The 26,798-nt window shown below is 43.2% G+C and overlaps 1 long non-coding RNA gene across 1 annotated transcript in view; it reads left to right on the top strand.

Moving 5' to 3' along the window:
* Window positions 1-26,798, top strand: part of LOC141059125 (uncharacterized) — a 156,085-nt gene that overhangs the window by 988 nt on the left and 128,299 nt on the right. The gene's annotated exons all lie outside the window — the stretch shown is intronic.

Genomic DNA, 26,798 nt, shown 5'->3' with positions numbered 1-26,798 from the left:
ACACTAGTTCTTAATCATGACAACTAACGTGCAGGAACTATAGCAATTTATAACATATAAAATGGGTGTGGGATAGACAAATCACAAATATGCTTAATTGCTTACCCTATGGGTAAACAGGAGAAAGGAAGGAAAGGAAAGGAAGAAATGTTTGCTCCATTGTGATTTTCTTTCAGTACCTGGTGTTACCCCCTTGTGCGTCAATAACTGCATCTCAACTTTTCCAAAAATTGTTGATTAGATCTGCACATCAGCTTGGGGGAATTTTAGCTTATTGCTCTCTTCAAAACAGCTACTACTCTGTTATATAGTGGGCTGCTCACAGGAGAAGAACAGAAAAAATTCAAAAAAGAAGATAGCAGAAAAAATGCAGATATATTTACCAACATAGGTCAGAAAATTAAAAATGAAAGAACCACCGGAGCAATAAGCGGAGGAGGACATGACTTTGAGGGGGTGGACCTTGAACTCCTGCAGCTTTGCTTGTATAGCGGTATAAATTTTAAGCAAGAGGGATGTTGCTTTAAGAGGAAGGAGCACAGTATGTCTGTGCCTGGTGTGTTATTGTGAGGAGGGTGGGGCTTATATAGAGGAGGTAACTCTGTCTCTCTCCATCTTTGTCTCACTGGGTGAACTTGAGGAAACATGTCTGCAGTGTTAGGGAGTATAACACCTCACACTTCATGTGCTAGTGTAGTATCAGCTCCTACATCATATATGGGATCAATATTACCTCAGAAATTGATGTAGCCATGCATGTTCCCTCATGTGTCTGCTACAACTTAAGTCACATACTGCAGAGGCAGCTCCTGCATACCTCCCAACTTTCGAAGAAGGGAAAAAGGGGCAAAGGTTGTGGCACGCGCAGCACGTCATGGCAAATTTTAGGCCACGCCCCGACCACACCCATTTCACAACTAGTCACACCCATGCCTATGCCCAAACCACACCCATTTAGCACTGCTGATCACACTGACTGGGACTGAGGGCACAGTGGCTGGGCATTGTGACTGGCACTGTTGGCACACTGACTGGTACTGAGGAAAAGGAAGAAAGAACAGAGAGAGAGAGAAAAAAAACAGAGAGAGAGAAAGAAAGAACAGGGAGAGAAAGAAAGAGGGGAAAGAAAGAAAGAAAGAAAGAAAGAAAGAAAGAAAGATGGGAAAGAAAGTACAGAGAGAGAAAGAAAGAGTGGAAAGAAAGAACAGAGAGAAAGAAGAAAGAAAGAAAGAAAGAATGAAAGAAAGAAAGAAAGAAAGAGAAAGAAAGAACAGAAAGAGAAAGAGGGGACAGAAAAAAAGAACAGAGAGAGAAAAGAGAAAGAAGGGGAGAAACAAAGAACAGAGAAGGAGTGAAAGAAAGAAAGAGGGAAAATAAAGAACAGAGAAAGAACAGAGAGGGAGAAAGAAAGAAAGAAAGAACAAAGAGAGAAAGAAAAAAGGAAAGGGGAAAGAAAGAAAGAACAGAGAGATAGAGAGAAAGAAAGATGGGAAAGAAAGAACAGAGAGAGAGAAAGAAAAAGAATGAAAGAACAGAGAGAGAGAAAGAGAGAAAGAAAGAGGGGAAAGAAAGAGAACAGAGAGAGAAAGAAAGAACAGAGAGAGATAAAGGAAGAACAGAGAGAGAAGAAAAGAGGGGATAGAAAAAAAGAACAGAGAGAGAAAAAAGAAAGAGTGGAAAGAAAGAACAGAGAGAAAGAAAGAAGAAAAAAAGAAACAGAGAGAGAAAGAAAGAACAGAGAGAGAAAGAAAGAGGGGACAGAAAAAAAGAACAGAGAGAGAAAAGAGAAAGAAGGGGAGAAAGAAAGAACAGAGAAGGAGTGAAAGAAAGAAAGAGGGAAAAGAAAGAACAGAGAAAGAACAGAGAGGGAGAAAGAAAGAAAGAACAAAGAGAGAAAGAAAAAAGGAAAGGGGAAAGAAAGAAAGAACAGAGAGATAGAGAGAAAGAAAGATGGGAAAGAAAGAACAGAGAGAGAGAAAGAAAAAGAATGAAAGAACAGAGAGAGAGAAAGAGAGAAAGAAAGAAAGAGGGGAAAGAAAGAGAACAGAGAGAGAAAGAAAGAACAGAGAGAGATAAAGGAAGAACAGAGAGAGAAGAAAAGAGGGGATAGAAAAAAAGAACAGAGAGAGAAAAAAGAAAGAGTGGAAAGAAAGAACAGAGAGAAAGAAAGAAGAAAGAAAGAAACAGAGAGAGAAAGAAAGAACAGAGAGAGAAAGAAAGAGGGGACAGAAAAAAAGAACAGAGAGAGAAAAGAGAAAGAAGGGGAGAAAGAAAGAACAGAGAAGGAGTGAAAGAAAGAAAGAGGGAAAAGAAAGAACAGAGAAAGAACAGAGAGGGAGAAAGAAAGAAAGAACAAAGAGAGAAAGAAAAAAGGAAAGGGGAAAGAAGGAAAGAAAGAAAGAACAGAGAGATAGAGAGAAAGAAAGATGGGAAAGAAAGAACAGAGAGAGAGAAAGAAAAAGAATGAAAGAACAGAGAGAGAGAAAGAGAGAAAGAAAGAGGGGAAAGAAAGAGAACAGAGAGAGAAAGAAAGAACAGAGAGAGATAAAGGAAGAACAGCGAGAGAAAGAAAGAGGGGATAGAAAAAAAGAACAGAGAGAGAAAAAAGAAAGAGTGGAAAGAAAGAACAGAGAGAAAGAAAGAAGAAAGAAAGAAAGAAAGAAACAGAGAGAGAGAAAGAAAGAACAGAGAGAGAAAGAAAGAGGGGACAGAAAAAAAGAACAGAGAGAGAAAAAAGAAAGAGGGGGAGAAAGAAAGAACAGAGAATGAGAGAAAGAAAGAAAGAGGGAAAAGAAAGAACAGAGAAAGAAAGAACAGAGAGGGAGAAAGAAAGAACAGAGAAAGAAAAAAGAAAGGGGAAAGAAGGAAAGAACAGAAAGATAGAAAGAAAGAAAGATGGGAAAGAAAGAACAGAGAGAGAAAGAAAATTAAAGAAAGAACAGAGAGAGATAAAGAAAGAAAGAATAGAGAGAAAGAAAGAGGGGAAAGAAAGAGAACAGAGAGAGAAAGAAAGAACAGAGAGAGAAAGGAAGAACAGAGAGAAAAAGAAAGAAAGATTAGAGAGAGAAAGAAAGAGGAGAAAGAAAGAACAGAGAAAAAAGAAAGAACAGAGAAAAAGAGAAGGAAAGAGGGGAAAGAAAGAGCAGAGAGAGAGAAAGAGGGGAAAGAAAGAACAGAGAGAAAGAAAGAAAGAACAGAGAGAAAGAAAGAAAAAGGAAAGAAACAGAGAGAGAAAGAAAGAACAGAGAGAGAAAGAGAGGACAGAAAAAAGAACAGAGAGAGAAAAAAAGAAAGAGGGGAAAGAAAGAACAGAGAGGGAGAGAGAAAGAGGGGAAAGAAAGAACAGAGAGAGAAAGAAAGAGGAGAAAGAAAGAACAGAGAGAGAAAGAACAGAGAGAAAGAACAGAGAGAAAGAGAGGAAAGAAAGAATGAACAGAGAGAGAAAGAAAGAACAGAGAGAGAAAGAAAGATTAGAGAGAGAAAAAAGAAAGATTAGCGAGAGAAGGAAAGGGGAAAGAAATAAAGAAAGAACAGAGAGAAAGAAAGAACACAGAGAGAGAAATGAAGAGGGGAAAGAAAGAACGGGGAAAGAAAGAACAGGGAGAAAGAAAGAACGGAGAGATAAAGAAAGCAAGGAAAGAATGAAAGAACAGAGAGAGGGAGAAAGAACAGAGAGAAAGAAACAGAGAGAGAAAGAAAGATTCTATAAAGATACTAAAGCAGCCCGGCTCCCATTGTAGTGCCCACCTGAGCCTCCCGATGCAGGACATATCATGCTCCGCTCACATGGCTGACATCCCCGAGTCCAAGGCGATCCCACTGTCCATGCTGTCGGTGGAGGACACGGTGATGGATATGAAGCATTCCCTGAAGTGCCTCCATGGTTCCATCACAATCTCCTCCTGAAATTACCTAATTTCTGGTCAGCTTCTAGGCTTGGCTCCAGTGTGACCTCCCTGCAGACATGGTTGATATACTACTCCACATTCACATCAGACATTGTGTACTAGTGTAGTATCAGTTCCTACATCATATATGGAATCAACATTACCTCAGAAATTCAGGTAGCCGCCATGTGTCTGCTACAACTTAAATCACGCATTGCAGAGGCAGCTCCTGTGTGACCTCCCTGCAGACATGGCTGATATACTGCTCCACATTCACCTCAGACATTGTGTACTAGTGTAGTATCAGCTCCTACATCATATATGGGATCTCAATATTATCTCAGAAATTCATGTAGCTGCGTATTATACAGAGTCTTCATGATTTCTGGGTGCTGCTGACTGTATAATATGGGGAACAAGGGCTGTGAGCACATATCTGCCATGACACATACAGTGTCTGCCATTACTATGGTGGACCCTGGCAGTCACATGTACTAGAGACACTGGTGAGAGGGGAGCAGTCGAGGGATGGTATATGTATGATAGGACAGAGCATGGACACATACAGTGTCTGCCAATATGGTGGAGTTGGGCAGTCACATGTACTAGAGACACTGGTGAGAGAGGAGCAGTCAGTGGATGGTATATGTTTGATAGTGAGAGGCTGCATTTCATGTCAGTGCAGTATATACTGACCCTGCTGTGTGCTGATTATTTATTTAATATATTTATTTTACTCATTTATATAGCACCATTAGACTGTGTTTTTGCCACAGCGGAAACGCTTAAAAAACGCATTTCCATGCAATCCTATGGGATTCCGCAATTGCTGTGCCCATGCTGCAGATCTTATCGCTGCGGAATCGCATCGCGGTAAAATCCACAGCATGTCCATTAATTCTGCGAAATCGCAGTGATTCCGCCATCATAGGATTACATTGAAACGCTCACTATAGGCATGTGGAGTAACCATATCGGGTATGGCCCCCTTGGGTGGAGAGGTAACCATTTCACCATCTCGGGTATGGCCCCCTGATTTGGAGGGGTGTCCATCACAGTATGACCCCCTGGTATGGAGGAATAACCATCTCGGGTATGGCCCCCTGGTGTGGAGGTGTAACCATCCCTGGAATGGCCCCCTGGTGTGGAGGGGTGACCATCACAGTATGGTCCCCTGGTCTCCAGAAGCATTTATATCTTATAAAACCTTGTTAGGGTAAAGTCTCTGGGGTCATGGCAATAATATTTTGCATTTCTACAGAATAAATGTCTCTCCTCTGAGCCAGGAACAGAGGCTGGAAGGGAGAAGAAAAAAGGTAGGCATGCTTTTCAATACAATCTGTAGCTTCAAGGACCCTCTTTTTTCATGTGACTTGAGAATGCTGAGGCATGGATTTTGACTGTTTATATTGACCAACTCCTGGTCACTTTACGCATGTGGAGTAGCCATCTCGGGTATGGCCCCCTTGGGTGGAGAGGTAACCATCTTGGGTATGGCCCCCTGATTTGGAGGGGTGTCCATCACAGTATGACCCCCTGGTATAGAGGAGTAGCCATCTCAGGTATGGCCCCCTGGTGTGGAGGGTAACTATCTCGTGTATGGCCCCCTGGTGTGGAGGGGGTAACCATCTCAGGTATGGCCCCCTGGTATGGAGGGGTGACCATCACGGTATGTCCCCCTGGTCTCCAGAAGCATTTATATCTTATAAGACCTTGTGAGAGTAAAATCTCTGGGGTCATGGCAATCATATTTTGCATGCCTACAGAATAAATTGGCTCCTCTGAGCCAGGAACAGTGGCTGGAAGGGAGAAGAAAAAAGGTAGACATTCTTTTCAATACAATCTGTAGCTTCAAGGACCCTCTTTTTTCATGTGACTTGAGAATGCTTAGACATGGATTTTGTCTGTTTATATTGACCAACTCCTGTTTCTTTCGAGATTATCGTCTGGACTATGCAGTAATTTAGTGCATTAAACTGAAGAGCAATGTACCTAATCTGGGTGCCCTTAAGTCAGTGGGAGCGACTAAGGGTAAAGTAATCAAGTGCGTTAACATGAAGGGCAATATGCCTATTCCCGGTGCCCTTGAGCTGGTAGGATTGGCTAAGGGTAAAGTAATCAAGTGCATTAACACCAAGAACAATATGCCTATTCCTGGTGCCTTTGAGCTGGTGGGAGTGGCTAAGTGTAAAATCAAGCGCAATAACACAAAGGACAATATGCCTATTCCCGATGCCCTTGAGCCAGTGGGAGTAGCCAAGGGTAAAATCATGTGCATTAGCACGAAAGGCAATATGCCTATTCCCGATGCCTTTGACCCAGTTGGAGCGGTTAGTGATGTTGTGAACTACCTAGATTTTATCCTGAAAGCCATTATAGACCTTATAGTGGTGTAAGGCTGGGTTCACACATAGCGGAACTCTCGCGGAAATTACCGCAAGAATTCTGGAATTCCATTCCGTGGGAAAATCGCATTTTAAATTCCCGCGATTTTCCCGCGGAAAAACTAGCATTTTGCAAGCGTAATTAGCTTGCAGAATTGCCAGCGTTTTCCAAGCGATCTGTAGCATTGCTTGGAGAACAGATTGACAGGTTGGTCACACTTGTCAAACATAGTGTTTGACGAGTGTGACCAACTTTTTACTATTGAGGCTGCCTATTCGGCTTCAACAATACAAGATAGAATGTAAAAAATAATAATAAAAAAAAAATATTGTTATTCTCACCTTCCAACGTCCCGTGCAACCTTCCCGCCTCTCTCCACGCTCCCGATCCCAGTAATCCTTTGCGACAATTACCGCGATGACGTCCGTTCTCGTGGGATCGCGAAGTCTCGCGGTCATTCGCGATGACGTCGCGCAAATGACCTCGAGACTTCGCGATCCCGTGAGAACGAACGTCATCGCTCACAAAGGATTACTGGGACCGGGTGCGTGGAGAGAGGCGGGAAGGCTGCGTGGGATGTCGGAAGGTAAGAATAACAATATTTTTTATTTTAAATTCTATTTTTTACAGGGATATGGTACCCAAAGCCCGGAGGACAGTCTCCTCTCCTCCGGACCGTGGGTACCATCCGCAAATGTTCTGCTTACTTTTCGCATGGTGTGCACAGCCACATGCGGAAAGTAAGCAGAACAATGTATTCCTATGGGTGCGGGATCGCCGCGATTCCGCAAAATTAATGAGCTTGCTGCGTTTTTTACCGCAAAGCGATTCCGCTGCGGTAAAAACTGCAGCATTAGCACAGCATTGCGGAATCCCATAGGAATGCATGGGATGCTTATTTTTCGCGTTTTCGAGGCAAAATCGCGCGGTTAAAACCGCCGCGGAACCGCGAAAAAAACTAAAAACAATCAACAACGTCAGGGTTACTAATAATGCCTTTGTAGACTTTTTCTGCTATAGGCTTATTTCAACTACTATGTCCAAATATTATGAAAGTTATTTAATGGTCGGTTATAATGCTGATGCTATATTGTGTATGGCTTTTAATTATTCCTTATTTATAATATCTTTCTCGTTATATATACTCATCACTTTTTGGGTAGTAGAAATTAGTGGGTTTAAGAAATTATTGCTGCACAGCTACTGTACATAATGGTGGTTTCTAGAACCAAAATCAGTGAATTGGTGAACTATTAGAACTGGCTATAATAGATGCGGTATAATAGTTTTTTGAGGCATGACAGATGTCATTATACAGGTATTCAGATTGTGGCTGCAACCTTAATTATGGTTTACTTTCCACACTCCCCATTAAGAGATCCTGTACGCACAGTCTTTCCATAGCATGTAAAATGGTTGATGGCTTTATTAGGCATGGATGATGGGGGTCGAGTCCATTCAAGGTGTCAAATGGCCTCTTTGGTGGCGGTTTAGGAGTCAGTTGGAAATTGCAGACAAGTTAAGGTGGACTCATTTTAATAAAGGATGTAAAATCTCATGATGGTGAACAGGCTCAGGTTTGGTGGCCAGCCTCAAGGAAGTTGTAATGGTAACGTCAATCAGGGGCGGGCACAATGGTTAAGCACAGGAGTCAGGATAATAGGGTCATTGGTGCCAAGAAAGTTTACTGGCTCTGCTTGAATGGCAAGCCAGTGCGTGCCGCCCCTTTATGGCTGTCTGTCCTGGTGCTGTATGTCAGACAGCTGGGGATATCACAGTACTTGTGAATCCCAATGTACTAGCACTTCTCCTGACTCCTACTGTAATTGTTTTAATCCTGTGATTTAAATAAAGCTGTAGCTTTATTAATTACAAATATTTGTGTTTTTTGCTTTCTGTTTTCTCTGGTTAATGTTCATGTGTTAATATGCACTTACATTGTGCATACACATTAACTTACATTTCTCAGTTCAGATTCGTTTTTATTCATTTCATTGTGCATTCAGTGCATATATGGGTGTGACCGCCCTCTTTCTGAGCTGGAAAAAAACATCCTGTCTGGCCTAAGCTTTTACTAGTGGTTCAGCTGCTCGATCCTTGTTCACATTTACGTCACTTGGCAAGTGAAAAGGTTTTAAATACTAGAGTAGGGACTGTCCCACAAGGGTGGCCGTGACGTGGCGGGATGGCTTGTACATTATTTTGATCAAAATTATGTTTACTAAATACCCTTATTATTATTACTTTTATGCATTATTTGCAGTTTATTTTTTACTTTTTAGTTCAGGATATTTGTGTTTTTTGCTTTCTGTTTTCTCTGCTTAATGGTCATGTGTTAATATGCACTTACATTGTGCATACACATTAACTTACTTTTCTCAGTTCAGATTCGTTTTTAATTCTCTATTTAGTATATTTTTCATTGTTTTTCTTTAAGGGAATGAGTCACATACATTTTTAAAATGAACAATAATACCATATACAAGGAACAAATGCAGTCACACTATGGCCAGACTACATGTTACTACCACATAGTGACTGAATAATACCTTGCTCAAGGGAGAAATACTGTCACACCTTGACCAGATCACATATTACCACCACATAGTGACTGAATAATACCATATACGAAAAATATCTCCATACCATGGCCAGACCACATATTACTACCACATAATGACCAAATAGTACCACATACAAGGGACAAATACCACCAGACCTTGACCAGATCACATATTACCAACATATAGTGACCGAATACTACAATGCTGATCATTAATATAAAAACACAATACTAATATTGCGATAAGTGCCATTATATAGTACATAGGAGCTCTCTACAAAGTATACAGTTTATAGTGTCAGTATACAGGTAGTACCGTGATAACCAGGGACATTATACACAGGAGCTCTGTATATAAAGTGGGTACGGAAAGTATTCAGATCCCTTTAAATTTTTCACTCTTTGTTTCATTGCAACCATTTGGTAAATTTAAAAAAGTTCATTTTTTTTTCATTATTGTACACTCTGCACCCCATCTTGACTGAAAAAAACAGAAATGTGCAAATTTTTGCAAATTTATTAAAAAATAAAAACTGAAATATCACATGGTCATAAGTATTCAGACCCTTTGCTCAGAAATTCATATTTAAGTCACATGAAGTCAATTTCCTTGAGATACTACTTAAGATGGTTCTACTCCTTCATTGGAGTCCAGCTGTGATTAATTAAACTGATAGGACTTGACTTGTAAAGGCACACACCTGTCTATATATGACCTCAAAACTCACAGTGCATGTCAGACCAAATGAGAATCATGAGGTCAAAGGAACTGGCCAAGGAGCTCAGAGACAGAATTGTGGCAAGGCACACATCTGGCTAAGGTTACAAAAGAATTTCTGCAGTACTCAAGGTTCCTAAGAGCACAGTGGCCTCCATAATCCTTAAATGGAAGACGTTTGAGACCAACAGAAGTCTTCCTAGACCTGACCTTCCAGCCAAACTGAGAAATCGTGGGAGAAGAGCCTTGGTGAGAGAGGTAAAGAAGAACCCCAAGATCACTGTGGCTGAGCTCCACAGATGCAGTAGGGAGATGGGAGAAAGTTCTAAAAGAGTCAACTATCACTGCATGCCTCCACCAGTCAGGCCTTTATGGCAGAGTGGCCCGACGGAAGCCTCTCCTCAGTGCAAGACATATGAAAACCCGCATAGCATTTGCTAAAAAAAACACATGAAGGACTCCCAGACTATGAGAAATAAAATTCTCTGGTATGATGAGAGGAAGAAAGAGCTTTTGGTGAAAATTCTAAGCGGTATGTGTGGAGAAAATCAGGGACTGCTCATCACCTGCTCAATACAATCCCAATAAAAGGGTAATAGACATATTATATGTGGAGGCCAAATATCAACGATATATAGTGGCCATAAAAGAAGATCAATAATATAAATCATATATCATGATCCACATAATTGAGGCAGGACAAATGCAGGACAACTGCACATTTACTAGAAATTACCAAAAGAAGAAGCAGTCAAAAATCCATAAAACTATAATGTTTATTGAAAAAAGTAATAAAACATTAATAAATATGGGCACACAGTATTTGGAAAGGGAAAAGGAACAGCATATAGATGAACACAATGGTCATGAAGGGCCAACGAGGCTGCAGACACCCCGTCAGGATAATAGAACGCAGAGCTAGATAATATAGCTAATAAAAGTCAAGGGGATATCGAAAATATATAGTATAACAAATCATATAGCAAGTGCTGCTATCCTTCATAGGAAATATTCCCTGACAAAGTGCAAAACGCACAAATAGAATTGGTGCATAGTAAGCATCATGGCGATGGCATGAAAAACTGCATTGCTATACCTGAAATACGGGGGGAGGCAGCAGGGTCGGCCATGATACTTACTATGCACCAATTCTATTTGTGCATTTTGCTCTTTGTCAGGGAATATTTCCTATGAAGGATAGCAGCACTTGCTATATGATTTGTTATACTATATATTTTCTATATCCCCTTGACTTTTATTAGCTACATTATCTAGCTCTGCATTCTATTATCCTGACGGGGTGTCTGCAGCCTCGTTGGCCCTTCATGACCATTGTGTTCATCTATATGCTGTTCCTTTTCCCTTTCCAAATACTGTGTGTCCATATTTATTAATGTTTTATTACTTTTTTCAATAAACATTATAGTTTTATGGATTTTTGACTGCTTCTTCTTTTGGTAATTTCAATACAATCCCAGCAGTGAAACATGGTGGTGGCAGCATCATGCTATGGGGGTGTTTTTCAGCTGCAGGGACAGAACGACTGGTTGCAATTGAAGGAAACATGAATGAGACCAAGTACAGATATATCATGGATGAAAACCTCTTCCAGAGTGCTCTGGACCTCAAACTTGGCCGAAGGTTCACTTTCCAACAAGACAAGGACCATAAGCACATAGCTGAAATAACAAAGGAGTGGCTTCAGAACAACTATGTGACCATTCTTGACTGGCCCAGCCAGAGCCCTAACCTGAACCCAATTGAGCATCTCTGGAGAGACCTGAAAATGGCTGTCCACCAATGTTCACCATCCAACCTGACGGAACTGGAGAGGATCTGCAAGGAAGAATGGCAGAGGATCTTCAAATCCAGGAGTGAAAAACTTGCTCAAAAGGGTGCTTCTACTCAATACTGAGCAAAGGGTCTGAATACGTATGACCATGTGATATTTCAGTTTTTCTTTTTTAAAAAAGTTTCAAAAATTTCTACATTTCTGTTTCTTCAGTCAAGACGGGTGCAGAGCGTACATTAATGAGAGAAAAAATAACTTTCTTGAATTTACCAAATGGCTGCAATAAAGCAGAGTGAAAAATTTAAAGGGGTCTGAATACTTCCTGCACCCACTGTAGTGTCAGTGCACAGGTAAGGTAATACAGGGATCACTGGTGACAGTAAACACAGGAGCTCTGTATATAGTGTCAGTGTACAGATAATACAGGGATCACTGATGCCATCATACACAGGAGCTCTGTATATAGTGTATAGTGTAAGTGTACAGGTAACACCTGCACCGTAACAGGTGCAAAAAATCGTAAAAGGCGTAAAAATCGTAACAGGAGTAAAAATCGCTCAACTCATCTTGGTTCTAAGGATTCTTTATTACAACCTGATATCATGTTATCATCCAAATTGGTTAACTATCCTGGAGCAGATCATCCCCAGCCACGAGGTAGCAGCAGCTGAGTTGATATCTTCTGGTATTCATAGCAGTTGTGTCTGTACAAATCCTGCTCAGGTGAGGACCTTCCTTTTACTTTCCTTTACATCCAAAAGGGTGTCTCCTGATGGTCTTGTGTGCTTTTGGTCCCCTACAGAGTTTCTTCCAATAACACACAATAAAACTTGCAGCAGGAATCAAATCCTCTATGCTATCTAGCCACTTCTAAGAAGGTGCAACGTTTACAATAAGACCTCCACTAAAATGGTTCTTCAACATGGTTCAATTAAGTTAAAGGCGCTAAGGGGGGTCATCCCTGCTGGGCCCCAAGTCCTTCTATCAAAGTCAAGTAATGCTCTATATGGGCCCACCTCACACTGGCTGTCTGCACAGCCCCAGACTGAACCCTGTACTGTACGCTAGCATTGGAGGTAACGGCCCGGTTCACATGTTCCTCGAGAACACCACACTTTGACTGGCGTAGTCTGGTTCACGCGCCTTGACTGGCAATGAGCTAGATTTCAGGTCTTGACTGATGTTGCCTGGTTCATGGGTCTTGTCTGACGACGTCTGCCACATATTCATTCAACTTGCAAATTGAAACACCAGACTCCTCTTATATGCACCAGCCAGGTCATGTCTGCAACTGTTTGCCTGACTCAGCACTAACTGGTCAGCCTGACTGCACTCCCATGCCTACATAATTTTGAGCTCTTGAGTCCTTGTTGTCAATTGCTGTAATTCCATCTCACATGTAAACACTAATTGCAACCCTTGACCTTGACTCCCCTTTAACGAAAGAATCATCCACTTTGGTGGAAATGTTCTAATTTCTGAAGTCCCAGGTACAATGCTTGAGAAATCTGTGAAGTTATGGGCACATATCTCACATGTTAGACCAAAGTAATGGAGAAGAAAATTACGGTATGAAAAAAGTCATTCAAACAAGGAAAGACCAAAGTTGAAAGCAGTTGAAATCCAAAAGAACAGACTCAAGTCCAAGTATGACAAAAGAAATATAAAGTTTAATGATAGCTTTCATTGTTAATTTGATTTTTCCTTTGACTAAGGAAAAATTAAAGTTTGGCTTTACTTGTGCAAACTTTTTTATGGTTACAAAGAATTGTAAGCCCTAGTGAAATAATGGAGGCCATAGAAAAGATTAAAATAGTAACCCCTTCTTTGTTAACACCACGATACTACAAAGTCCTGTTACAGGAGGACATGGCAAGTCAGGTCTGTTAGCAATATTGTAACACTCTAGTAACTAAACGGAATGTGTAGGAAAGAAACACAGGACAAACATGCTTTGAAACCATGACAGCAACTCAAGAACACATACTGTAGCAAAAGCAATATAGCAATAAATTAGCAAATGACAAGTCTCTATGAAGCCAGATAATGGGTCGCGATAAGCTTTGTAGATGTAATAGTCATCATGATGTGGCAAAATCCGTTTGGGGATAAAGAAAATTTAAAGCAAGAAACTGCAGTACCATTCAACCAATGCACATGGTCATTTCCTTCCCTTCTATGAGCATTTGCGGTAATTGCAAGGCATTTCGGTGGTGCTTAGATCAAATATGTAAAATGCAGTCACTTCAAGAAAAAAGAAAAAGCAATACTCAACATTCCTTAAAAGATAGAAATTCCTTTATTCCAATATACTGGGACATGTGCGGTAAGCACGGAAATTCCTGAAGAGCCGTTTTGCACAGGTCTGGCTTTTCTACGGGTCCATATAAAAAGTATTTCCCCGCTATAAAGTAGGTGGATTATTGAATAGAATACACTGTACCCGCATGAGTTAAAACAGTGAGATAGAATTATCTGCATTTGAAAAACTGTGATATGTCTGTTGGGTTTTGGGTGTTTTATGTCATTGGCATGTTTAATCCAATTATGCAAATCAGTCAGTTTCAGAGGTGCTATGCCTATAAATGGATTAGGTGGACATTGCATGTGCTATCCTTGACAAAGTAGAGCAGGCTTCTCAGAAACGCGTTGGCTTTTGGTGCATGCCACATAACGTTCCATTTCTGAAAGAATGAAAATTGTGGAGAGTACCATCAGCCGGGTCATCATCCACATGCGGTACATTCAATGGACTTTTACGGTGAATCACAAATTTTATACCACATCACCAACCATAGTAACTTTGAACCCTAACTGGCTATGAACAGGTTGGCTAATCCTTGGTTTTATATGTTTTTTAACTTTACGTGCACACCATTATATCAGCCTGTATTGCCATTTTGCACAAGTAGTCTTTTAACTACAGTATGTACAGTATATGTTTGGATATAATTTGAGCCACATTGGGAATAAAAGAATAGAAGAAAAAATATAAAATATATCAATTAATTAATATAAGTGCTACAGGTCTTCACAAATTCAAACCAGAACAATTGAAACAAGCAGCGTGAATACTGAAATGTGGCACTGATGTAAACTCTAGCTGTGCTGTCAAGTAGGTTTAATATGATCTCCCTAACTCAGGAGGTGAGTGTTAGGCATCAGTATCCTCCCTCTGCACAGGAGGAATCCCAAGCCATGTCTTTTTCTGCAGTTTCCCATTCACTCACAGCAGCAGCAGATCCTGCTCAGCACAGACGTCAGTCTCAGCGTATTGCTCAGACCCGTGCTGTGCGATTGATTGCTGCTGCCTCCCCAGATTCAGCTATAGCAATCAAGAACAAACAGTCCGGGTTACGCCCTACTGAGCATACTCGTGAGGTTTAACCTCCCATTGGTGGTCGGTGGTCAGCTGATAAGGTCCTCAAGCGAGTCCGGATTGGTCCACTAGCAAGGTCCTGGCAGACTGGGATCTATAAAAGGATCTCATAGCCTCACAGCCGTTCGCTAGTATAGACCATGTGGTGTGTGTTGTGTTGTATGCACATATGTTTGTCTCTGGTGACTGACTCATTATGAAACCCCTACCCTTGGTTTGCATGTGTTATTCAGCCCTGCCAGCTAGTACCTAGGCGGCAGAGTCAGTGCCTAGTGTCAGCGCCAAGTAGTGGCATCGTCTGTACGACACTGTGCGCATAGTGGGTCCGGTCAGACTCTAGCCCCAGCATTCTAGGGGTTGAGCCTAGAGACCTCACTTGCGCCATATCTGCTGTGCCCTGTGATGTTCAACAGGAAACAGCGTTCTTTTATTTTGTTGCTGCGGCTCTGTGGAGCTACTGAGTTCGTCGCTGTTCACACCGTGTGACATTTAACCTGCGTGTTTTCGGTGCTCAACCACCGTCTTGTTCCGCCATTACTTAGCAGCAGATTCCATCTCTGCACGGTGTACCCCGGGTTGCGAATGCACCTAATTATTATACACTGCTCAAAAAAATAAAGGGAACACTAAAATACCACGTCCTAGATATATCTGAATGAAATATTCCAGTTGCAAATTTTTATTCATTGCATAGTGGAATGTGTTCAGAAAAATAAAACATAACAAGTATCAATGTAAATCAAAATGAATATCCCATGGAGGTCTGGATTTGGAATGATAAATGATATTCAAAATCAAAGTGGAAAATCAAATTACAGGCTGATCCAACTTCAGTGTAAATGCCTCATGACAAGGAAAAGATGCTCAGTAGTGTGTGTGGCCTCCATGTGCCTGTATGACCTCCCTACAATGCCTGGGCATGCTCCTGATGAGGCAGCGGATGGTCTCAAGAGGGATCTCCTCCCAGACCTGGACTAAAGCATCCGTCAGCTTCTGTACAGTCTGTAGTGCAACGTGACGTTGGTGGATGGAGCGAGACATGATGTCCCAGATGTGCTCAATCGGATTCAGGTCTGGGGAATAGGCGGGCCAGTCCATAGCTTCAATGCCTTCATCTTGAAGGAACTGCTGACACACTCCAGCCACATGAGGTCTGGCATTGTCCTGCATTAGGAGGAACCCAGAGCCAACCGCACCAGCATATGGTCTCACAAGGGGTCTGAGGATCTCATCTCGGTACTTAATGGCAGTCAGGCTACCTCTGGCGAGCACATGGAGGGCTGTGCGGCCCTCCAAAGAAATGCCACCCCACACCATTACTGACCCACTGCCAAACCAGTCATGCTGAAGGATGTTGAAGGCAGCAGATTGCTCTCCACGGTGACTCTATCACGTCTGTCACATGTGCTCAGTGTGAACCGGCTTTCATCTATGAAGAGCACAGGGCGCCAGTTGCGAATTTACCAATCCTGGTGTTCTGTGGCAAATGCCAAGCGTCCTGCAAGGTGTTGGGCTGTGAGCACAACCCCAATCTGTGGACATCGGGCACTCAGACCATCCTCATGGAGTCGGTTTCTAACCGTTTATGCACATGCACATATGTGGTCTGCTGGAGGTCATTTTACAGGGCTCTGGCAGTGCTCCTCCTGTTCCTCCTTGCACAAAGGCGGAGGTAGCGGTCCTGCTGCAGGGTTGTTGCCCTCCTACAGCTCCCTCCACATCTCCTGGTGTACTGGCCTGTCTCCTGGTAGCGCCTCCAGCCTCTGGACACTACGCTGACAGACACAGCAAACCTTCTTGCCACAGCTCGTATTAATGTGCCATCCTGGAAGAGCTGCACTATCTGAGCCACTTGTGTGGGTTGTAGAGACCGTCTCATGCTACCACGAGTGTGAAAGCACAACCAACATTCAAAAGTGACCAAAACATCAGCCAGAAAGCATTGGTACTGAGATGTGGTCTGTGGTCTCCACCTGCAGAACGACTCCTTTATTGAATGTGTCTTGATAATTGCCAGTAATTTCCATCTGTTGTCTATTCCATTTGCACAGCAGCATGTGAAATTGATTGTCAATCAGTGTTGCTTCCTAAGTGGACAGTTTGATATCACAGAAGTTTGATTTACTTGGAGTTATATTCTGTTGTTTAAGTGTTCCCTTTATTTTTTTGAGCAGTGTACTTTATTTGTTGCGTTCCGCCAACCCTACAGTGAGCATGAGCTCCAGTGTTATGGTTCTTACAGTGATAATACCTTTAGCTTATACTGAGACATTTGTGTTGCAATTGTATTTATAGATACAGCAGGTGAGACACACAGAGGGCCTGAGATACATGTGACTCCCCTGACACGGGTTAAAGGGAATCTGTCACCCATTTTTGGTGATATTAGGTAAAGATATCACCCAATTGTGTGTCCCATAAGTATTCTAGTAGTACCTTTCATAGCCCCTGAACCCTCACCTTTGATTCAAAAATACCTTTTTAATCTGTCTTTCGATGTATGCAAATCGCCGCGGTCCAGTCTGATGGGCGGGGCTTATTCTCCTTCCCCCCGTCTTACCCTACGCCCTTTTTCTTCTTATTACTGTGTTAACGTAGGGTTTCTATGCCCCGGAGGTCTTCCAAGGCAAGCTGTCTGTTCCTGGACACCAGAAATCTTACTGAAGCCCTGCACATTAACACCGGAAGCTTTGGATAGCAAATCATTTGTCCATGGATTTCATCACGGATTTGCCTCTGGCTGATGGGAAAACTGCTATCTGGGTGGTAGTTTACCGATTCAGCAAACAAGCTCATTTTGTTCCTTTGTCAGAATTACCTAATGCAGAAACAGTCTCCAGGTTGTTTATTTCTCACATTGTTAAGTTACATGGGATCCCTCTGAACATTGTATCTGATAGGGGAGTGCAATTTGTCTCTAAATTCTGGAGAGCTTTTTGTGGTAAACTCGGGATTGACTTGTCATTTCAATCTGCTTACCACCCTGAAACCAACAGTCAGACTGAGAGGACAAATCGATCTTTGGAACAAATTTTAAGGTGCTTTGAGGCAGCTTGGCAGGCTGACTGGTCTACGTTTTTACCTCTCGTTGAGTTTGCTGTAACAGTCGAGCAAATTAGTCTACTGAAACCTCACCGTTTTTCTGTAATTATGGTTTTCATCACCATTTTGGTGAATTTTCTAAGATTAGTTCTGAATGTTCTGGGGTGGAGGTTGCCATGCAGAGACTTGGGGATGTTTGGAGGGAGGTTCAAAAGAATATTTGGATTGCTCAGAATTGCCAAAAATGGAAAGCCGATAAAGATGTTTGGTGGGTCCTGTTTTTAAGATTGGAGATAAGTTTAATGCTCCAAGATTACAATCAAACCTTAAGTGCCTCAGTGAAGTTGGGTCCATAGGGTATTAGTCCATATGAGATCCTAGAGGTGGGCAATCCTGTGTCATACAGACTAAAGCTTCCTCCATCCCTTTGCATCTCTAAAGTGTTCCACAAATCCCTATTAAAGGAGTTTGTCACTTCATCATCAGTCTTTCCCTCATCCCCACCTCCTGTGGTTTCTGTCAATGGTGGCTTGGAGTATGAGGTTCAGAGCGTTTTAGATTCTTAGAGGATCCAAAATTCCTTCTGATACCTCATCCATTGGAGGGGATGCGGACCAGTGGAGAGATCCTGAGTCCCAGTTCGAGATGTGAAGGTCGAGTGGTTAGTAAGGGCATTCCATGTAAAATTTTCTGAGAAATCTGGAGGTCCGTTGGCTTCCCTAGAAGAGGGGGTACTGTTACGAATCAACCCCTCAGTGTGTTTGGATGCAGTTATTGAAGGCTGAGCTGTCCAATCTGGTATAGGGGTGTGTTAAAGCTGTCAGTACTTTGATTGACAGCTCACTGTCCAGTCTGGTACAGGGGTGTGCTGAGCTGTCTGTGTTTTCACAGCTCAGCCATCCAATCTGAGACTGGGAGGTGCTGGCTGTCTCTAGGTGTTCATTGTCCAAGGTGATTGCCGGGCTACTTAAATAAGCTGTTAAGGCCCCGTCACACACAGCGATTTCACCAGCGAGATCGCTGTGTGTGACGGGGATCAGCGAACAGCCCTCCTGCCGTGTATCGCTGATCGTGCTCGATCGGCCTGGGCCATTTTTTCATTGCTGGTCTCCCGCTTGCCAGCACACATCGCTGCGTGTGGCAGTGAGAGACCAGCGATCAGCAACGCTGGATGCTGGTTTCTAATGTAAACAGCGGGTATCCAGGAGCCGCGCGGCTCTTAGTTACCTGCCGTTTACCTCGTACGCGCCGGTTTCCAATGTTAACAGCGGGTATCTAAGAGCCGCGGCTCCTGGATACCCGATGTTTACATTAGAAACCAGCTTGCTTGCTGGTCCTGATCGATGGAGGGGCTGTCTATATGACAGCTCACCAGCGATCAGCCTAACGATGTCCCAGCGATCCCATCCATGTCGGATCGTTGGTGGGAGCGCTGGGACATCGTTATGTGTAATAGTGCTCTAAGCCCCAGACCGCTGCCAGACGTACATTCAGCTTTTGTGTGGTTTGTCTCTCTGTGCCTTGCATTCTGTTTTTTGATCTTTCATTACTTGACCTTGGACCTAGTTCTGACAATGCATCTGTTTAACGCCTTTCTTCCGATGCGCTACCTTCCTGGTATTTTGACCTTGGACTGTTACCTGCAAGGTCTCTGCAAGGAAGAATGGCAGAGAATCCCCAAATCCAGGTATGAAAAACTTGTTGCGTCATTCCCAAGAAGCTGTACTAGCTCAAAAGGGTGCTTCTACTCAAAACTGAGCAAAGGGTCTGAAAACTTATGACCACGTGATATTTCAGTTTTTCTCTTTTAATAAATTTGCAAAAATTTCTACATTTCTGGGTTTTTTCAGTCAAGATGGGGTAGAGAGTGTATGTTAATGAAAGAAAAATGAACTTTTTTGAATTTACCAAATGGTTACAATGAAACAAAGAGTGAAAAATTTAAAGGGTTCTGAATATTTCCATACCCACTGTAGTTTTGAGTACTGATGTTTTCAGTTTTTTTGTCCTATTTGTTGTTTGCTTCATGAAAAAAAAGAAAACCAAATGTTGTAGGTATGTTGTAGGCATGTTCTTTACATGAACTGATGGAAACCCTAAAAAAAAACTGTGAAATTCCAGATTGTGACGTAGCAAAACTCAAAAAATGCCAAGGAGGGTGAATACTTTCGCAAGCCATTGTAGATAAGATAGAATAAGATGTCCTGTGGATATATAATTTCACAAGCCCCTACATATAATAAACTTGCACCCTTTAGTGCCTTTCATATGACACTTAAGGGCCTTTACACATAGCGATATCGCTAGCGATATCGCTAAAGTGTCACCGATTTTGTGACGCAGCAGCGATATCACTAGCAATGTTCTCCATTCAGTAGTGTTGCGAAACTAGTGAGTTGGCAGGTTCCTGTGTCCTGTTTCCTATATCCTGTGTTACATGGTCCAGAACTCTTAACTTTTACGTAGTCCAGAACTGCTTCGGCAGTATCCCAGCCTTGAAGCCGCACCTGCGGTACCTGAACCCTGACACTGCATCTGCAGTACCTGTAGCCTAACACTGCTTCAGCGGTACCTGAGCATGAAGTCGCATCTGTGGTAGCTGAACCCTTACACTGGTCCTGCGGTACTTGAGCCTTGAGCCAAGTTCACCCATTCTTTAGTTATTAGAATATGATAGTTTTCATTGAATATTGGGCAAAATAAAGTGCGGTAAGGGCGATACACGAGGGTCTCAATCATTAATTCTTCTTATATACTTATAAAAGTGTATTTTAGAAGACATCTTCCGATGTGATAGGGAACGTTCATGTAAAAGATATGACAACCTTACCCTGGTCATCTGTATGTGTGCCTGTTATGGAGACACACCAGAAAACCATGGTGCACCAGAAGGACACCATAACCTTCCCAGGTCAGAGTGTCAGACTGAGAACATTAAGGGTAAACCTGTGTGTTTCAACCACCCCATTACTGCATGAACCTGTATTCCCCACCAGTAAAAGATGTAAGTGTGGCGCCCCCAGGGGTATGCCTTCCTCCTGGGAGGGTGATGTCAGGCTTGGAAGCAAGGAAGGGTCTCTCCAGCAGTTTATCTATACATGTGTGGCGCCCCTGAGGCTCAGTCGCCACAGAGGTACTGCACCTTCTCCTAAGGTGTGGTGCCCCACCATCCGGGTAAGGTGGGAACTCCTTTCCATGCTTCAACACTCGCACCCCACACAACAGGGTAGTTCTGCACAACCACATTGCGGCTCCTTGCTCAGAGGGTAGCAGAGTACCTTTGGTGGTTCCCTGCTTGGAACACTGGATGTGCTGTGAGGTGGGTGGAGTTAGGATACATAAAAGAGTGGGACAGTGTGGGAGGACAGGTCAGTCTGACAGAAGGTCAGTCGGGTAGGAAGTCACTCAGACAGGAGTGAGGATCCCTGGAGGAAGGGATGGAGGAAGGAGTGCTGCAGCTGCCTCAGTGATGTGAGCCAGCTGGCACGGGAAAGGAAAAGAAGGAGAAAGATGTAGAACTGAAATCTAAGCTTCCATAAGAAAGAGAGACAAGTACGGAACGAAGGAGTAGAGAGAACAGAGAGGACGTGGGTTAGAAGAGGTATCCTGTTGTGAGTTCATTTTCCCCTTCGTCACTGGATTCTGGTGAACTCCCTATTCTGGTGAAGGAAGGTAATGAGCCTGATTATCAGGCACCTGAGTCTAATGAGGATGACTGGCTGAGTGGAGTCACAGACTAGATATAAGGCTGCCGACGCCCTTCTGCCCTGCGGGTGATTTCTCTGTGGACTCCTAGGACACCAGTCTGATTCCTGCTCCTAAAGCTAAGTTTTCTGTTTTGGCTGTTAGCCTTTTTGTTTTGTTTTTTGTTTTCCTTGCTTTTCAGTATTCTGCCATCCCCTGCTGGGGTGAGCTGAATCTCCTTTTGCCTGTAGCTCTGTCTTCAGTATATTCCTGATTGCTGATATAGTTTTTTGAAGCCTAGCGTCTTCAGGGCCTTTTTCACTGTCAGTTTGTTGGCTCTTATTTTCATAGGGTTTTTCACGGATTGCAGACAGCAGCCTTCCTGTCCTTTCCTATGTAGTTAGCTTGGGCCCCTCTTTGCTCTGTCTATCTTTCGGTCTGTGTTAGTATTTTCATCTTGCTTCACCGTCATTATATGTTGGGGGCTGCCTATTGCTTTGGGGTCTGCTCTGGGGCAGTTTAGATTTCCCCTTTCTTTCTTTAGGCCTATTTAATTCTCCGGCTGTGATCGAGGGGTCTAGGGCATCGTAGGAACCCCCCACGGCTACTGCTAGTTGTGTTGATAAGTTCAGGGGTCTGCAATCCGATAGCTGCCAACTTCTCTGGTTTTCTGGACTTAGCTAGCATTTCTGTTTTTGCCTCCTATGGTGACTCAATCATAACAGAATCACCCGCCATACCGCAGATCCTAGGGTACTCAATTGCAGAAAAGAATTGTGTTTAAAAAAAAAAAGGGGTGTGTATATTCTTTCCTCTATATCTCTGAGGCCGTAGGGGGAATTTTTTTTTTTCTCTCAATGGAGATAAAGCAATTGTCTGATCATGTGGAGCAGCTCGCTGCAGAAGTGCGGGGAATTTCCGCCTACCTTGCTCGTTCGCATGCTGTTGAACCAAAGATCCCTACACCTGATGTATTTTTTGGGGATCGATCTAAATTTTTGAGTTTCAAAAATAATTGTAAATTATTTTTTGCCTTGAAGCCTAACTCGTCAGGGAGCTCCGCTCAGCAGGTTAAAATTGTCATCTCTTTGCTGCGTGGCGATCCCCAGGATTGGGTGTTTTCTTTGAAACCAGATGATCCTATTCTGACTAATGTGAACGCATTCTTTCAAGCTTTGGGGTTGTTGTATGACGAACCTAATGCTATTGATCAGGCTGAAAAGACCCTTTTGGCATTGAACCAGGGTCGAGATTCTGCAGAGTTGTACTGTCAAAAGTTCCAAAAGTGGGCGGTCCTTACTACCTGGAATGATAATGCCTTGGCTGCTCTCTTTCGGAAGGGTTTGTCAGAAGCCGTAAAAGATACTATGGTGGGATTTCCTGTTCCCTCTGGTCTGGACGATTCTATGTCATTAGCCATTCAGGTTGATCGGCATTTACGTGAACGCAGGATTGCACGAGAGGTGTTGCCACCCGTTGAACAGACGTCTGAACCTATGCAATGTGATAGAGTATTGTCTAAGGCGCAACGTCAGGAGTTCAGAAGGCGTAATAAGCTGTGTTTTTTCTGTGGAGATGCCTCGCATATTATTTCTGTTTGTCCTAAACGAGAGAAACGCTTTGCACACACGTTTTCTGTTGGTGGTGTTCAGCCTAAGTTTCTTCTGGCAATTACTCTGATCTGCTCCCTGTCCACATTTTCCGCCAAGGCTTTTGTGGATTTGGGAGCAGCACTAAACCTAATGGACTTGGATTTTGCTAAACGTTGTGGATTTCCGATGACACCTCTGCAGATGCCTATCCCTTTGAGGGGGATTGATGCTACTCCGTTGGCTAAAAATAAACCTCAGTTTTGGACCCAGGTGGTCATGCGGGTCGCCCCAGACCATCAAAAAAATTGCAGATTTTTGGTATTGCATGGTCTGCATGATGCCGTTGTTCTGGGGTTTCCCTGGTTGCAAATTCATAATCCAGTTTTGGATTGGAAATCTGTGTCTGTGGTGAGTTGGGGTTGTCGGTGTGCCTTTAGTGAGGCTCCGGTTTTTTCCATCTCTCCTCAGTCGCATGATGTTCCTGACTATTTGGCGGACTTTTATGATGTATTTAGTGAGAATGAGTCTGCGTCCTTGCCTCCTCATAGGAGTTATGACTGTGCAATTGAACTAAGCCCGGGGTGTAAATTTCCCAAGGGTCGGCTCTTCAATTTATCTGTACCCGAGCACGAGGCTATGCGGTCCTATATTAAGGAGGCGTTGGAGAAGGGTCATATTAGACCATCCTCTTCACCCTTAGGTGCCGTTTTTTTTTTTTGTGGCCAAAAAGGATGGTTCTTTAAGGCCTTGTATTGATTATCGTGCCCTCAATAAAATTACTATTAAATATCAGTATCCGTTACCTCTGATTTCAGATCTATTCTCTAGAGTTAGAGGTGCTTGCTGGTTTACCAAGCTTGACCTCAGGGGGGCGTATAATCTTATCCGCATTAAGCAGGGAGATGAATGGAAGACGGCGTTTAATACTCCGGAGGGACATTTTGAGTACCTGGTGATGCCTTTTGGGCTCACTAATGCCCCTTCTGTCTTCCAGTGCTTCATGAACGATATTTTGCGAGACTTTGTCGATAAATTTTTGATTATTTACCTGGATGATATTTTGATCTTCTCCAAGGATTGGGATTCTCATGTGGAACATATTCGGACTGTGTTCCGGATCTTGAGGGAGAATTCCCTGTATGTCAAAGGATCGAAATGCCTTTTTGGAGTACAGAGGATTTCATTTTTGGGATTTATTTTGTCTCCGTCAACTATTGAAATGGACCCGGCCAAGGTACAGGCCATTTATGATTGGGTTCAGCCCAATTCTTTGAAGGCCCTCCAGAAGTTTTTGGGTTTTGCTAATTTTTATCGGAAATTTATAGAAATATTTTCTAGTATTGCCAAGCCATTGACTGATCTGACTAAGAAGGGTGCTGATGTGTTGAATTGGTCTCCTGAGGCTGTTGCTTCCTTTCAGGAGCTGAAGCGAAGATTTACCTCTGCCCCGGTTTTGCGGCAACCCGATGTCTCACTCCCGTTCCAGGTAGAGGTGGATGCTTCTGAGATTGGTGCAGGAGCTGTTTTGTCCCAAAAGGATCCTGTAACATCTAAAATGAATCCCTGTGCTTTCTTTTCCCGAAAGTTCTCTCCATCTGAACGTAACTATGATGTGGGGAATCGGGAACTGTTGGCCATGAAATGGGCATTTGAGGAGTGGAGACATTGGTTGGAGGGAGCTAAACATCAAGTTGTGGTCCTCACTGACCACAAGAATTTGATTTACCTAGAGTCGGCTAAACGCTTGAACCCTAGACAGGCTAGGTGGGCCTTGTTTTTTACACGTTTTGATTTTGTGGTCTCTTTTCTTCCTGGAACTAAGAATGTAAAGGCAGACGCCCTCTCTAGGAGTTTCTTTGCTGATTCTCCTGTGGTAACCAAGCCTGCTACCATCTTAGGCGAAGGGGTAGTTCTTTCTGCCATCTCGCCCGATTTGAGACTTGCTCTGCAAGAGTTCCAGGAGGACAAACCTGAGCGTTGTCCCAGTGGAAAGTTGTATGTTCCTGACCAGTGGAAGAAGAGAGTGATGTCTGAAGTTCATTGCTCTGCATTGGCTGGTCATCCAGGCATTTTTGGTACTAGAGATCTGGTGAGTCGCTCTTTTTGGTGGCCCACCTTGTCTCATGATGTCAGGAATTTTGTGCAGTCCTGTGGGACTTGCTCCCGGTCTAAATCTTGTTCTCGTTCTAGTGGGTTGTTGATGCCTTTGCCGGTCCCCAGGAGGCCATGGACCCATATTTCAATGGATTTCATCTCTGATATGCCGGTCTCTCAAAGAATGACTGTTATTTGGGTGATTTGTGATAGGTTCTCTAAGATGGTTCATCTTGTACCACTCCCTAAGTTGCCATCTTCCTCTGAGTTGGTGCCCCTGTTTTTGCAACAGGTGGTTCGCTTACACGGGATTCCTGAGAACATTATATCTGACAGAGGAGTTCAGTTTGTGTTTAAATTTTGGAGGACTTTCTGTTCCAAGCTGGGAATTCAGTTGTCCTTCTCCTCTGCTTTTCACCCTCAGACCAATGGGCAGACAGAGAGAACAAACCAGACCTTGGTGTCGTATTTGAGATGTTTTATTTCCGCTGATCAGGATGATTGGGTTTCATTTTTGCCCTTGGCCGAATTTGCTTTAAATAATAGAGCTAGTTCTGCCACTTTGATGTCACCTTTTTTTTGTAACTTTGGGTTTCATCCTCGATTTTCTTCAGGGCAGGTGGAGCCTTCTGCCTGCCCAGGTGTTGACACTGTAGTGGAGAGAATGCACCAGATCTGGGACCAAGTGGTGGATAAGTTATCTCTCTCCCAGGAAAAGGCCCAGCGGTTTTCCAATCGACATAGGACCATTGGTCCCCAGTTTAAGATTGGTGATATGGTGTGGTTATCATTAAAAAATATTGCTATGAAGGTGGCTTCTCCTAAGTTTAAGCCTAGATTTATTGGACCTTACAAGATTTTGGAGATTATTCGTTTGGCTCTTCCTGTCACATTTAAAATCCATAATGCGTTCCATAAGTCCTTGTTGAAGAGGTTTGTTGAACCAGTTGTTCCTGGGGTGGCACCTCCAGACCCTGTATTGGTTGAAGGTAACATGGAATATGAGGTAGAGAAAATACTGGATTCCCGTCTGGCTAGACGGAGACTCCAGTATTTGGTTAAGTGGAAGGGTTATGGTCAGGAGGATAATTCCTGGGTCTCTGCCTCTGATATTCATGCCAAAAGATTGGTGCGTGCATTTCATCGGGCTCACCCTGATCGCCCTGGTGGCGTGGTTGAGTGTTCGGTGACCCCTCCTCAAGGGGGGGGGGTACTGTTGTGAGTTCATTTTCCCCTTCATCACTGGATTCTGGTGAACTCCCTATTCTGGTGAAGGAAGGTAATGAGCCTGATTATCAGGCACCTGAGTCTAATGAGGATGACTGGCTGAGTGGAGTCACAGACTGGATATAAGGCTGCCGACGCCCTTCTGCCCTGCGGGTGATTTCTCTGTGGACTCCTAGGACACCAGTCTGATTCCTGCTCCTAAAGCTAAGTTTTCTGTTTTGGCTGTTAGCCTTTTTGTTTTGTTTTTTGTTTTCCTTGCTTTTCAGTATTCTGCCATCCCCTGCTGGGGTGAGCTGAATCTCCTTTTGCCTGTAGCTCTGTCTTCAGTATATTCCTGAGTGCTGACATAGTTTTTTGAAGCCTAGCGTCTTCAGGGCCTTTTTCACTGTCAGTTTGTTGGCTCTTATTTTCATAGGGTTTTTCACGGATTGCAGA

The sequence above is a fragment of the Dendrobates tinctorius genome, unplaced genomic scaffold, assembly GCF_039654945.1.
Source record: "Dendrobates tinctorius isolate UK_male_01 unplaced genomic scaffold, ASM3965494v1 ptg000223l, whole genome shotgun sequence".
Classification (NCBI taxonomy): Eukaryota; Metazoa; Chordata; class Amphibia; order Anura; family Dendrobatidae; genus Dendrobates; species Dendrobates tinctorius.
This window is presented reverse-complemented; position numbering and strand designations above follow the sequence as displayed.